At 52.5% G+C, this 14684-nt stretch overlaps 2 long non-coding RNA genes across 5 annotated transcripts in view; one reads left to right on the forward strand and one right to left on the reverse strand.

The window, feature by feature from the left end:
* Positions 1-760: 760 nt before the first annotated feature.
* The window catches only part of LOC111096005, a 29314-nt gene continuing 15390 nt past the window's right edge, over positions 761-14684 (reverse strand). The window contains exon 6 of the long non-coding RNA XR_005359942.1: positions 761-1932. This is a non-coding gene — a long non-coding RNA (uncharacterized LOC111096005). The remainder of the gene's footprint in view (positions 1933-14684) is intronic.
* Positions 5348-14684, forward strand: part of LOC111096006 — a 32742-nt gene continuing 23405 nt past the window's right edge. Inside the window, exons 1-3 of one of the 4 annotated variants that reach the window (XR_005359943.1) lie at positions 5381-7609; positions 10060-10412; positions 12389-14583. This is a non-coding gene — a long non-coding RNA (uncharacterized LOC111096006). Of the gene's footprint in view, positions 7610-10059; positions 10413-12388; positions 14584-14684 lie in introns of those variants that run through there. The other 3 variants (XR_005359944.1, XR_005359945.1, XR_005359946.1) reach the window with 3 other exon arrangements.

Below are 14684 nucleotides of genomic sequence, written 5' to 3' on the forward strand. Positions count from 1 at the left end.
GTCGTGCACAGAACACACTGCCCATACTGAGCGTCTGCCGTGCTTGCAGCTTAACCAGCAACATTCAAGCAGCACCTCACTTTGTGTCCTGCTCCCGGGATACACGTCTCCCAACCGCCCCTTGTGGAGCCTGAGCGTGTGAAGGAAGGAAGCAAGCAAGCAGCGTAGGAGGGGGGCCAGGCCAGGGCACTAGTGGAAGGTCTGGCTATGGGGGCAGTAGCATCACACTTTCTGTCCCTACCGCCCAGCGCTGGCCTCTGAGCTGAGGTACCATCTCCCGGAGGCCTCAGAGCTGAGCTGCACATCAGGCTGGTTGCGGGGCCTCCAGGCCGGATTCTGGCCCTCCCAGAGTACAGGAGAGTTCTAAAATATACTCCCTTCTGCATAGCTTCTAAGATGGGCGGTGTTGTCTGCATCAACTGTTGACTTAGATACTGTCTTATAGGGTCATTCCAAAGACTAAAGCGTGACATTCAGCACATAGTAGGTACTCAATATAAAGTTACTGAGTGATGGGACGCTTCAGCTCAGGGAATGATCCTGGGGTCCTGGGATAGAGTCCCGCATCGGGATCCCCGCAGGGACCCTGATTCTCCATCTGCCTGTGTCTCTACCTCTCTTTGTCTCTCATGAATAAATAAATAAAATCTTTAAAAAAAAAAAAAAAGTAAAACTACTAAGTGAGTGAAAGAATGGATTCGTGGCACACACACGGCCAGGAATTGTACACCTGATAACCACCTGCTAAATATGTGTTATTATGATCATGACTTGAATTATAAAACAGTAATACTGTGGCCGTGGCAACAGCCTCCGGCCTCTGTGCATCTGGGAGCCAAAGGAAAGGCCAGTGAGTCTGGGGAGGGGGTCCCAGCTTCCAGGCGCATGCAGGTCTGTAGCTCTCTGTGTCCCCAGGGAGAGGTCAGTTAGATGGGGGCAGGTGTAGCGTATCTTCCGACTGTAAGCTTTAAAGTCCGTAGTGAGCGTTACTGTGGCTCCTTCTTCCTGGGTGGTGGAGGCTGATAACAAGGGCAGTGGGTTCACAGTCAGCCCCTGGGGGATTACACCGCCTGGAAGAGACACCAGCCTTTGTCGTCTATGTCACCAAGTCTCATCATGGCAGCAGCCCTAGCCTGTCCTGCCGGCTGAGTGACCCGAAGGCAACTGGCATGTCAGGTGGAGGGATGCAAACTTTGTCCACGATCTGCTTTCCTTTTCTCTGATGTACGTGGGTTTTGAAAGGGGATCTGTCTCTGGTTTCCGCCAGCCAGCTCGATGTCTGCGTCCGCTTTGCTGGGCTGGTGACCCAGAGCAGAACGGGCACTGGGGCGGGGCATCTCCCCAGTTGCACGTGAGCCGGCTTTGTGGGGCTGCCTCTAACAGCCCTGAGAAAGCTCTCAGGACAAACCTTCCTCTGCTTTGCCCATTCCTCTTAATCACCAAAGAGCACTTTTCTGGGGCCATCTGTGATGGCTTACATGGAACTCAGTGCAACACCAAGTCGAGGCTCTGTCCCTTTAAACTTTCTATTCATGTCATTTTGGTGTGAAGGATTTACTCGTGAGAACCAGGTGGTGCAGATAAGGGAGCTGCTATCTCCACTGGGTGCTTTGGCCACTTTCCAGATGTGTCAACTTGCAAGCGGACGAGGTGTTCCGTCCTGCTCCGGGGACTGTGTGGGCAGTGGGGTGGTGGCTTTCGCCATTGCCATGGCTGGGTGGAGGGAGAGCTTGCAGGGCGCTGTCCCATGAGTTCTGGCAGGGCTGTTTGTGACTGTCACTCATCTAGAACCAGGTTCCCATGCGATGGCAGACCTCCAGGAGCACATTGGTTAGTCTGTTCATTTCGTGCCTTGGAGGCGCCATGGCCAGACTGTCCACGAGTGCTGGTGACTGCTTTGCCCGAGCGCATTTGTTGAAAGGCCACAGGGATCTGAAAAAAATGAATTTCAACCTCATTTGGGAAAATGTTTGGGGATTTTGCAGACAAACCCCATGGCCAGTGAGCAGTTGCCTTCCCTACACTGCTGCCCCTGTGCATGTGAATGGGTCTTCTGAAGCAAAGGAATGGGTCAGAAGCAGAAGTCTCATTCCGGAAGGTTCAGAGCATACACCGGCCAGTGGGAAAGCCTGTCAGCACCCATCAGTACCATCATCTGTGTACCTCTGGTTTCTCCCATTCACCTGCTCCCACCCCCAGTCTATCTTGTCTCAGAAAATACCACCTCCACTCTTCCCACTGCGTCAGCAGCCCTGTCAGCCCCACCCTCAGACTCCATCTGGAGCACCTCACTTCTCATCACCTGCAAGCCACACCTGGCCAAGCTCTGCTGTGTCCCCCTGGACTGTTGCTGTCATCTCCTCCCTGACTCTCCAGCCCCATTCTTAACCTCCTCCTCCACTGCCTTCTCACCTGGCAGCAAGAGATGCTGGGAAAACGCTAGGTACGCCCTGGTCCTCCCCAGTTTCAAATCCCATAAAGGCTCCATATCACTGAGTTGACCCCCAGGTTCCTACAGTGGACCACACCAAGGGGCCCATGTGTCTCCCCCAGGGCACGTGTCTGGGGACATGTTTGGTTGTGACAATGGGGGGAGGCTGCTACCAGCATCTCATCTCATGGGTGGAGGCCGGGATGTAGCCCAGGATCCTGCACGGGGTGGTCCCATAGGCCCCCAGGTCACGAATGCTGAGGCCGAGGAAGCTTGATGTCACTACCGTTTGCCATCTGTCTGGAATAGTGAATAGGGAGGGCACTTTCATGTAATCTTGCCAAATTTACCTGGCTTTATCTCTGCCATCGCTACTTTGTGACCTGGGGCAGGAGTGTGCCTGAGTGGGCAATAGCTTTCCGGTAAGAGTGCCAATCCGAGTTCTAGTGTGCTCGTCTGTTGGTGTGTCTTGCACACAAATATCTGCAGGTAGGTACCTCAGGGCCATTGCACCAGCCTCAGAATGCTGCCCTGGTGCAGGGGTGCTTGTGTCTTCCTGCTCCACCACCTTTGTGAGTGACGGTCATTGTCATGTACCTGCATGGCTTCTGTAATTGCAGGCATTCAAAAGGACAAAAGGTGAGGAGCAAAAGAAGAGCAACCATGTCTCTGTATTAAAATACCCTCCAAAAGTCCACCCAGTCACATCCACTAACAAGACGAGATTTTAGTTGGGCACGTGGACACCCGAAACAAAATCCCCAGTGAAAACAGTGGGCAGGAAGCAGCGGCAGCATTGGCAGCATTCAAACACTGAATGGAGTGGGTGAGGTGCGTAATCTCTGGTCTTGGTTGTTGTGGACCAGTTTGTTCTTGGGGTCCCCTAACTTCTTCAATGGCACCCGTCATTCTCCAGGTCAACTTCCTACCAAAATCGGCTCCACACATGAGCTTACAGTCAGTGCTTGGTAAGAATTTGCCATTTGCCCAAGGAATGGTCCGTCCCAGAAGCTCATGGTGATGATGGTCAGGCTCCCCCAAGCCCCCTTCGTAATGTCTCGGGAAAGTGTTTGCCTAAATGGTCAGCAGTGATGGAGGCTCATTCCTGAAGACATCTCCAACTCCAAGAAAACCTCCATTTCTTAACATTCCACTGGAATGTTCCAGACTTTGGTTCCAACTGTACCCAGGAGGAAACCCAGTGCTCAGTGTTGCCGGCCATAGGACCCCTGGGATGGCCACAGGCCTGGGAGGTGTTTCCTCTCCATTTGACAGATGAGGACCCCAAGGTGCCAACCGTGAGCTTGACGCGAAAATGTCTGGGTGGTGACTCCGTGCTCTTTCTACTAAAATCACACAGGAAGGACACCTGGGTGGCTCAGCAGTTGAGCATCTGCCTTTGGCTCCAGGGCGTGATCCTGTGGTCCCAGGATCAAGTCCCGCATCGGGCTCCCTGCATGGAGCCTGCTTCTCCCTCTGTCTATGTCAATCTCTCTCTCTCTCTTTCTGTGTCTCTCATGAATAAATAAATAAATAAATAAAAATTTAAAAAATAAATAAATAAAATAAAGTAAAATCACGGAGGATAGGTCCAGGGCCACACCCTGCCCATCTCCATCCAGACTACGGCAGAGTGGAGCCTCAGAGCAAGCTCTCGGCATGTGGGTTCTCACTGCACCCCCTGTGCTCTGGGGGCCAGGTGTGGGCTACAGGAGTGAGACCAGGCTCTGCCTGGGGGGGCCTCCAGCTGGTCCAGAGGCTACAGGGTGTGGACGATAAGAGCACCAGAGGAAGTGAGGGTCATCTGGCCTGGGGGCTTCCTGGAGGGCTTCAGAATCAAAGATGCTCAGCCTCGTCCGCCTTCCCCGCCTCCCCCTTGCATGGCCAGCTGCCCTGCCTCTCCTCCTCCGGGGCCTGCGCGCCCAAGCTCTCCCGCCGCAGCACTGGCCTCCCAGGAGGCAGGAGGTCTGCAGTGGCACCCGCGGGAGTGGGCAGCCCTAGCTCTCCCTGGTGGCGGAGGCCACAGCACTCTGGGACGTGTGTGCTAATTGGACACTTGAAGCAGGTGGATGTTATTGTTTGTGAATTCTGTCTCAATAGAGATGCTTTTCAAAGAATCTTAACCCACGAGATCTTACTCCCGGGCCCATATTAGGTGATTGCCCACCCATCCCAGCCTTCCAACCTGTCCTGTCACTCACGGCTGCACTCTCATCCCTGGCTCTGAGCTCGGCTTGTCTCTCCCCCATCAGCAGCGACTTGGCCATCACGTCTCCCACAGGAGAGAACCCCTCTCCCCATCTGGTAGCTTCATTACATACTGGGGGGGCTGGTCCTGGAGGCATCAGGGCAGCAGCCATCTGGCCTTGCTGCTCAAGATGTGGTCATGAAGGGTGTCAGGAATGCAGAACCCGAGGCTCCACCTGGCACGTACTGAGTCGGAGTCTGCATCTCACCCAGGGATCCCCAGGTGCTCGGAGCCAGGGCTTGCACTGCCCCGGGGGGCAGCCAGGAGCTGCCAAGGTGCCCGGTCCGACGTGCGGCCAAGCCTGGGAAGCTCCAGACCCGTGCACAGCGAGGTTTCGCTTCACCTGGCTGTGTGTGCGGAGCCAAAGCGGCTCATGAATCCGCACTTTGTCCCCCGGTGTCAAAGCCCAGCCCGACCACCGGCAGCGGACCTCCCTTGATGCAGCGCCGGCCCTGCCCACGCGGCCCCATCTTCCCCGAGCAAGCCCCGCGGTCTCGGTGGCTATTGTTAAACTTGGCCCCGACCGCGCTGGGACTCGCTGCGAATTGTCCAAACACAGAACTTCAAACAAACAAAGAGAAAATAACACTGGCTAATCCTTTGTGATAAGCCGCCTTTATCAGACCCCATTGCTCTCAGCTGGCATCGGCTGGTCAGATGGCTCTTTTACACGCAGTAAATAAACATCACCTGTTTGTGCAGGATGACACGGGGGCGGCTCCTGCTGCTGCCGTTATCGGGGAGGAAGCACTAGGTTGGGTGTGTGAGTATTTGGACGCGCACCGCCACCAGAGGACAATACCCGCGCGCTGGACGTGCCCCGCGGTAGCCGGACCGCGGCCCTGGCGGGCTTTGCCGAGCCCTGCCTGGTTATTACTTCCTGGAAGGCCACTGCTGAGAAAAGGGGACTTTCACTTTTTCCTGCCTTGGTGGCTCCCTGTCGGCGTCTAGACTTCGTGCTCACAATGGCAGGGCCTTCCGGATCCCACTCTCTCTGTTGCCAGCTTCCAAGGTCATGTATCTAAATTGGGATTTCCTGGATTCCCAGAGTCTTCGGGTTGGAAGGGCCTGGAGGGCAGCAGAGCCACCCTGTGTCTGTCTTTACAGAAGGGAGGATGGAAGCGCAGGTCAGGGCGCGCTGGACCAGAGTTATTCTAGACTGAGCTGCCCCTCTGCTCCGTGGATGAGAGCAGAAGCCTCACATCTGGGGCAGATCTGGGGGCAAAAAATTGGGCCTGATATCCGGGTACATCTTATGTGGTTTGCACAGTGGCGTGGCTTTTGCCTGGACCCTGTGGTTTCTTGGAAAATCTGGCTGTGAGTCCTCCAAGATAGCGTGAAATCTAGTGTGGTCAGAGTTTCTCATGCCTGGTGGTGTATCAGTGTCCCCCCGAGGGTCTTGTGATGATGTGATTCTGGTTCACTGGGCCTGGGAGTCTCATTTCTAACCAGCCTGCAGTTGATGAGGATGTTCCTAGGGCTGGCACTTTCAGGAAGGGGTCTCTGAATTCATTGTGTTGAGGCCAGAGCCATGAAAGGTGGGAAGTAGCATGCCCTCCCCACTCACTGAGCTCATGGCTCTGGCACGGGGCGACCGAGGCTCATGTTTGGGCTCCAGACAGCAGGTGGTTGGGTCACCTTGATGGTGCACTGGGAGTCTCACCCAGAGCCACAACTGCAGAGACCCACAGCCCTGTCTGTCCCCTCTCCTTGAACCCGGGCCATTTCAGCTAAATAAAAGTGGAAGGAAGGCTGTGGTCATCACAGGCCTGTCCTTTAAGAGACTCTGGCAACCTATCCTTCATACTGCTAGGAACCCGGAGTTGGCACTTAAGAGGTCCCACCACTTGCTGGAGAGGCCATACAGAGGGGCCACATGGACAGAGGGAGGTACAGCCATCCCAGCACGCCGATCCAGGGCAACCTGCCAGCTGCCACAACAAATAACCACCTGAACCCAGCCTGGCCTGTAGAATTGTGTGCAAATAAGACAGTGGCTGGGCTCAGCCATTAAGTTTTGAGGTGGTTTGTTACACAGTGACAGGTAACTGGAAGAGCAGCCATATGGTTTATCATCCAGCCAGGAGGTAAAGGGGGCACTGCTAATAATTACACCAGAACCACGGTGGCACGGGGACCACCCCAGGAAAACGAGGATGCACAGTGACCCTGAGAGGAATCACCCTGTGACCAGTGAGCACTGCCTACATGTGGGTCCCTGAGAGTCTTCTAGTTGCAAGTGGTAGAAACCAAACCTGAGCCCGGTTTAAGGCAAAACGACCACGTGTGGAAGGAGAAAGCCTCGGCTGGTCCTGCCACAGCTGTGCTTCCATCCAGCGGCGGCACACTGTGTCCTGCAGGCTCCGGCTCTCTTCATCTCTGCTTAGCTTTGTTTGGTCTCACTCTTTTTCCAGCTCTCCCCAGAAGGAGCAAGGCTATCTCCGAACAATGTCAAGCTCTGCACAAGTCCTGGACCGGAGTCTGTGGCGCTGATCGGCCACGTTGGACCACGTGCCATGAACCAATCACTCTGGCCTGGATGATGATACCCTGAGGGGCCAGACCTGAGTCATAAGAGCACTTCAGATCCATCCTTCCATTCAGAGCAGAGAGGGGATCAACCAGGAAGACCTGGCCCCTGCTCTGGAGCATGGGAACAGAGGTGGCGTGGGTGCAGAGGGCAGCTTTGCAGCATGCATGGCCCCCACGTCCTGAGTCAAGTGCGTCTGCATTTCACATTACTGCAGAGCTTCTCTGAGAACACCCAGCAGTCACCATGGATGTGGCCAGAGGCCGATAAATGATGCTGGTGAGGGTCTAACGTGCCACCACATCGGGGGCCTGGCTGGGAGACAACTCACAGTGTGGCTACTGAGAAGGGAGACTGTCGTCACTGGACGTTCACCGAATCATAAATGAAATCTGCAAGGGTAAGTAGGAGAAACAACCTTGAAAAGCAATGTCCCAGCACCTTCTAGAACAAAGTTGACCCCGGCCTGTCTCTGAGCCCAAACCTGCGAGGCAAACAGCTGGGTCCACCAGCCTCTGCAGGCATGCATGGCGAACACTAGGCTCTCCTGGGGCATAGCGTAGGGTGCAGGGGACACACACCTGAGTGCAGGCTGTCCCAGGGGCTCAGTCACAGGCCTGAGCAGGGGCTGTTCAGCTTGGTTGCCAGCAGGTCCCTAGCTCCCCTCCTCATGGCTGCTGGGTTCTGAGCAAGAGTGCCCCAGCGGGTCCTCCTAGACATACTCCTTTTCTAAATCACCTGTGATCCAAGAAGTCTCAAGAGACACTTTTTAAAACTACAGTGACCTAAGTGAAAATGAAAAAAACCCACTTATCAAAATCAAAAATGGTGGGTCCAATAAAACCAGTGGCTGCAGGAAATGTGTAGACAGAAGCCGCCTCGAGGAAGCAGAGCCCAGGTAAGGACAGGGAAAGGCAGCATCCCATCTCCATCAGTCTATCAGCCAAAGCAGTCGCAGGGCCTGCCCACTTTCCAGGTGGAGAGAGGTAGACGCGAGCACATGATGAGCAACATGGATGTCCCTTCCCCGAGGAGCCTGTGGGATGGGTGCTGCTGCTGTGCTCTGGGAAATGCAGCCTGCCACCTCTTCCAGGAAGGCCTCCTTGTCACCCCCCTTGACAGTCCCATCTTGGTGCACAGAGGGATTCAGTTGATATCTATGAAATCCACATTTCTCAGCCTTGACTGCATAGTAATCTCATCCGGGAAGCTGTTGACAAATATCCAGTCCAGGACCCTGCCTTGGAGATTCTAATTTGAGTGGTCTGCCCTGGGGCTGGGGTATGTTATAGAGGTTTCCCAGGTGACTGTATTCACAGCAGGGCTGAAAACCTCTGTGCTGAATGAATGAATTTACATGTGACTTGTTGGAATGAAGTGTTCTGGCTAAACAGGACAAGGACAGCAATTTAGAAACTAAATATTTAGAAACTAAATATTGATAGAGCAGCACAGCAAAGAAAGTCAAACAGGAAGAGATGAGTGTAAAAGTATAAAATCCCGGAAGAAGGAGGGGTGGGGAGGTAACGAAGGAGGCACCTGCTGTAGTGGAAGGTCTCCTTGTCAGCAGGGCACATGAGCACCTTTGGCCAGGTGACCAGGTGAAAAGCAAGGAGGGAAAACCTCGTGGCCACCCTCCCTCCACCCCCTGAGGAAGGCTGTCCCAGGCTTTCCTCTTCTCCATGACACTGTCACACAGGACACTTCACAACAGACATGGGAAAATCTGTGCTCAACCACGCTTATTTTTTTTCCCTTCTACTAACTCACCAAACACATTAAAAATATTTCAAGATGCTTCAAGATTTTTTTTTCCTCAACTGACCATCTAGAACTCGGGCTACATTTCTGAATGTAAAATGTTGTGCATACAGACATATACAAGTGCACACGTGTGCACATATTCAAATAGGGTGGCAAAGTTAACATGGAGAGAAGTCTCTAGTAGCTGGCCACAGAGCTCTGCACTTAGCCCTGTCCTACTCACTATTCTTTTTTACTGCAAAAAATAAATAGATAAAATAAAACAACTACCCTAGGGGGTACCTGGGTGGCTCAGTTGGTTAAGCATCTGCCTTCAGCTCAGGTCATGATTCCAGGGTCCTGGGATCAAGTCCCATATCGGGCTCCTTATTCAGTGGAGAGTCTGCTTCTCCCTCTCCCTCTGCTCCTGCTCTCTTTCAAATAAAGAAATAAATTTTTTTTTTAAAAAACCACACACCATAAAATCTACCATTTTATCCATTCTTAAATGCACAACACAGTGGTGGTAACCATATGCATGCTGTTGTGTAGCAGACCTACTCATTATTTTTATATATCTACTTGGCTGAAGACAAACCATTTCATTAAACTGTAGAAGTCACAAAGCTCAGAAACCGTTCTCATGAGATGCGTGAGGAAGTAATAATTCAAATGATAGTAGACAGTTATGTCCAAAGCACCTCTAAAAACCCGCAACTTAGGACCTGGCATTTAGCAGGTGTCATTATAAATGTTTATGAACTAAATTAATTGTACTAAGTTGGAATGAAGGACCCAGAGGGTTGACATTCAACAGAGATGTGTAAAATCCTCATTTAGATCTACAACCGGAAAGATCTATACTCTAAAGTCCAGCTCAGGAAACAAGGAATGTCTGGTCTTTTAAAAATCTGAAACACTTGGAGCATACAGATGAGTACAGAGAATAAAGTAACCAATCACCATATCTGTGCCCCCCAGACTTAACCAACACTAACATTTCCCTGTGTGTTTGGACATTATTTTTGTGAAAGAAAATGTTACTGATGCATTGGAGATCTTCCATGTACCTCTCCATGGTCCCATCGCCCTGTCTTTCTTGTCTAGACTTGACCACTCCCTCGATGTTGACGTCTATCATTCCTGTGCATGTATTTCTATTTGGCCACATGTGGATTCATCCAGAACACAGTATGAAGGTTGTTCTGCATATTCTTAGGCTGCATATAAATGGTTTCCTATTGTACTTTCATTCTACAAATTGCTCTACTGGTTTCGCACGATGCTTCAAGAGCCGTCTGAGGCAATCATGGAGCTCTGTCGTCTGAGTTGGCCACTCTGCAGTGCGCTCCTGAATGAAGCTCCTCCGCTGCCCGTTGATGGACGTGTGCGTGGTTGCAGAGCAGCCGTGGCGGGCCGGGTGAAGCTCCATGTGCACGAGAGCCAGCCGGGTTCTCATGGTGAGTCACCCCCTGGAATCTCTTCCATTGACAGTTGGAGGCCAGTGGTGGTTGGTTTGACCTTTGTGGGTCAATCCCTCTGGATAAACTTTGTATTATTTTTTTAGTCAGAACATGACTTGATCAAATGACAGATTTAGTTGACTCATTTCTCCCTGATTTGAACAGTCAAGTTTGTTGCTCTGCGTGATTGATTAGCTGACTAGCCCTCACCCCTAGCTATGCACTGGCATAACATGGGGAGCCTCCAACAGGTCCCAATGCCCAGCCCCCAGTGCCAGAGATCCTACCCCAGCATCACCAGGATGGGGCCCGGGTGCAGGTCCTTTCTGAAACCTCCTCGGGTGGTTCTCAAATGAGAGAGAAGCCGGGGTAGAAAAGGTTGCCCTGGGACCAGGCAGCTGCCATGGGGGGTTAGCAGTTTTTGGGCTCTGGGCTGTGTGCTGGGGGCAGGGTTTGGCTCCAATCCTCCCAAGGCCATTTGGTCTTTGTGGGGGAGGAGAAGAGTTGGCTGCTGCAGTCGTTTAGATGGATTGGGCTTCTGGTGGTGGGTCAGATGCTCCAGCCTGTGGTGGGGCTGCTGCCACTGAGACACTGGTTGAGTGGGATGGGGGAGGATGCTCACCAAGGCCCCAAGGCACTGGATGACCAAGGGACCCTTCACAAAGGCCCGATCGGGGTAGGGCATTGGCACGCCTTCAAAATGTGCATGGCAATCTCAGTTGGGTCTTTAACCCCGAGGACAGCGGGTGGGAGGCTGGAATTGCTATCCTCATTTTGCTAATGACTGAATGGGAGCCTGGAGGAAGTGAGTCCAGCAGCGTGGCCCAGTTAGCAAGCAACAGACAGGCGAGAACTCAGTTATCTGTTAGAGATCCCACGTGCTGGAATCGAAATCCAACTTTCCAGTCTGAAAACCAAAGTCAATTCTGGACTGTTCTCCCCCTGAACAGCCACCGCCACCTTCCTGTCTCCTCCCGTCTGGCTCCAGTTTCTCTCCTGGGACGGCTCTATGGTGGGGGTGAGGGAGGTAGTAAGAGAAAAAGAAACCCAAGCCTCTCTGATGGCTTCTCTTTGCAATTTCCACCCAGAGCATACCAGGAGGGAGATGAGGTTTTAGACCAGTTTTTTGTCGTTTTCATGAACGATGTCATAAAATGTCACAGACCCCCCTGCCAGGATAGCCATTGTACTTGTAATATCTGTGAATTATGGAAGTATACCTCTGTCAAAAAAAAAGCCCTTTGTGAATTTGTAGCACTTTTAATATAGAAAAACCACCATTGCAATAACACGCGCTTCAAATAATAATAATCCAAGGCACCCGGGTAGCTCAGTGGTTGAACGTCTGCCTTCAGCTCAGGACATGATCCCAGGGCCCTGGGATCGAGTCCTGCATCAGGCTCCCCACAGGGAGCCTGCTTCTCCTTGCTCTGTCTCTGCCTCTCTCTCTCTGTCTCTCATGAATAAATAAATAAAATCTTTAAAAATAATAATAATCATCCAATTCCCATGGGTTAGACAGTATCTTCTGTAAAGATGCTTTTGTTATTATTATAAGAAAACATCTGTATTTTTTAGAGGTGCATATTTAAGTATATAGGGAAGAAGTGACATGAAGCCTGGGGCACATGGTGAAGTCGTATACTATGGGACGTGGTTGGCAGGTATACAGGGCCTCATCATACTATTTGCCTGCTTACTATAGAAATTTTCATAATAAAACAATTTAAATAAAGCAAATGAATTCACAGACCCCTTGAATTCACAGACCCCTTAAAATAATTTTGTCTCTTCCTCATTCTAACATCTGTAGCCCACAGACTGGAACCAGTGGTTTTAGGTTATTAGTGAACGCCTGTCATCTAGGGTTTTGTTTTGTTTTGTTTTTAATCTCTTACGTCAAAAAGGCCCAGAGTGGTGACTGTACTGGTATTTGCTCACAAATCCCACTTTTCCCATTCCGTTCTGTGCAGACCGTGTTAACAGCCGATCCCTACCATGTGTAAGCCTCCAGGATGGGTTTAGTGAAACCAGGAGACACAGACCTTCCTCCAGGAAGCTTTCGTCATGTGGGAGACGAGTGCTGAACAAGTTAAAACAGATGGTTAATAAAATCGGTGCAAGAATCAAGAGTGTTGGAAGAAAAGGAGCAGATACTGCCTGAGAGTGCTTGACGGGGAGCCTCATCTGGCCCAGGCAGGGAGGCTTCCTGGAAGAAGGAACATTTCAGCTGAGACCTGAATGGTCAGTAGGAGCCTGTGAAGGCCAGAGACCACTGCAGAGTCTTTTTGGGGCATTCCGGAGAGCCCCAGGCCCCCCGCACCCCACTGTCTGTGGCCCAGGCTCTGGGGTGAGGAAGTCAGTGCTCAGCATAATCAGCTCCCGGAGAAAGCAGTGGGAATCCCGGCCTGCCCCTTCCACCCTCCTCTGTCAGCAGCCGGCCCTTAACAAGTGACTAATCTTTGGCATGTTTGATATGAAGTGGGACAGCAAAAATAATCACCTGTCAAGGATTCTATCTTCATAAAGACACGGTAATGATCAGGTTTCAGAGTGCACAGGCGGTGTGAACCCCGGGAGCTCACCCTTCAAACAAGGCATTGATCTTTCCTGACTGCCTGGGATGGTCCTCATCGAGCCACAGCTCATATTTCCTGGACCTTTCACCGGGAGATAAATGCAAGGAGGCCGCCAATGATAAAAAGATAGCGCTGCGCAGGCTGCGTGGTGCGGAGCCCCGCCCACCACAAGGTATTCCAGAACCTGCCAAATGGTTCATATTTCTGAGTATTTCCTAGGTGCCAGGCACCACGCTCTGCACTCTATCTGCGCTGTCGGATTTACTCCTTCGGATTCTTGGATTTGGAGATTCCTCCGTTGAAGCCTGAACTCTGGATTCCCAGCCCCAATGTCTGCTCTCCTTGCATTCTTGCCAAGTCCCGCGGGCCAGTACGGCGCTGGCCACCTCCAGGGCTGCTCTGGCCCTCCCAGCCCAGCCCGGTCGGGGACCAGGCATCGGCTCCCGCCTGGGTGCCTACCACCCTGGACCAAACCTGCACCCTCTCTCACCTGCACTGTGTGGCCTTTGTCTCCCCGCTGCCTTCCCTGCCACCGCTCTCGCCTGCTGCCATGGGCTCCCAGCCCTGCAGCCAGTGACACTGCCCACAGCGAGGGTCTCACAGCCGTCCCAGGGCCCCGCCTGTCCTTCAACTCTGCACCCTTTCCTTCTAGATTTTTCTCCATGGTCACGCTGTGAGGTTATTTCATCTGCAGCTCAGTATTTGTTTTCTTCCTTGGCTCCTATATTTCTCCTGTGTCGCTCTTTGCTGGGCGCCCAGTGCTAGGCCCTGGACTGCGATCTGGAACACATGGTTGGAATCCAGGCTCCAGGCCAGACCACCCGGGCTTGAATTCCAGCTCTGCCACTTTCTGGCTGTCCTCACTGAAAGGTTCATGATACTCTACGTGGAAGACTGGCTGGCTCACCAGCATCTAATATCCGTGACCCCTGTTGTCCTAGCGCACCCCAGCATCACTCCTATAGCTTTGAAGGTGCCATGCGAGGGGGGTTCTGGCCGACGAGGGTGCGGGCAGAAAGGATGGAGCAGGAGGTCCCTGGGCTCACGGTGGGCCAGCACGGGCTGGAGCCAGGAACCCCGGGGGATCTGCAGCAGCCACACTCAGAGATGGCAAGGCTCAGGGCAAGTGGAGCCCTCCCACCCAGAGCACTAATTCCCAGGACTTGCTGGGGGTGATCTGGACCCAGAGACTTAAATCCCTCACTCCTAGATCCAGTAATTCTGCTTCTAGCAGCTGAACCCAGAAACAATCTGAGACGCACACAAAGTTCGTGCAAGGCTGTGGGCGATGTATCACCACAGTTGTAAGAAGAAGGTAAGGTTAGGAGTAATGCCAGCATCCAAAATGAAGAGATTTGATCATAAGTTAGGAATAATGAGCCGTTGATTTGAATTTCCCTGACCTTGTGCAGAACCTGAAGACACAACCTCCCTCCCTGTGGCTGTGAGCAGTGTGTGGTCTGCCATTCTGGGAATGTGTGCTCCTGTGTGTGTGCAGAAGATGAGGCTCCCGTGTAATTTAAAAATATATCAGTGAGGGCAGCCCGGGTGGCTCAGCGGTTTAGCGCTGCCTTCAGCCCAAGGTGTGATCCTGGAGACCTGGGATCAGGGTCCCACTTCGGGCTCCCTGCATGGAGCCTGCTTCTCCCTCTGCCTGTGTCTCTGCCTCTGTGTGTGTGTGTGTGTGTAT

Source organism: Canis lupus, chromosome 5 (genome assembly GCF_011100685.1).
Source record: "Canis lupus familiaris isolate Mischka breed German Shepherd chromosome 5, alternate assembly UU_Cfam_GSD_1.0, whole genome shotgun sequence".
Taxonomy (NCBI): domain Eukaryota; kingdom Metazoa; phylum Chordata; class Mammalia; order Carnivora; family Canidae; genus Canis; species Canis lupus.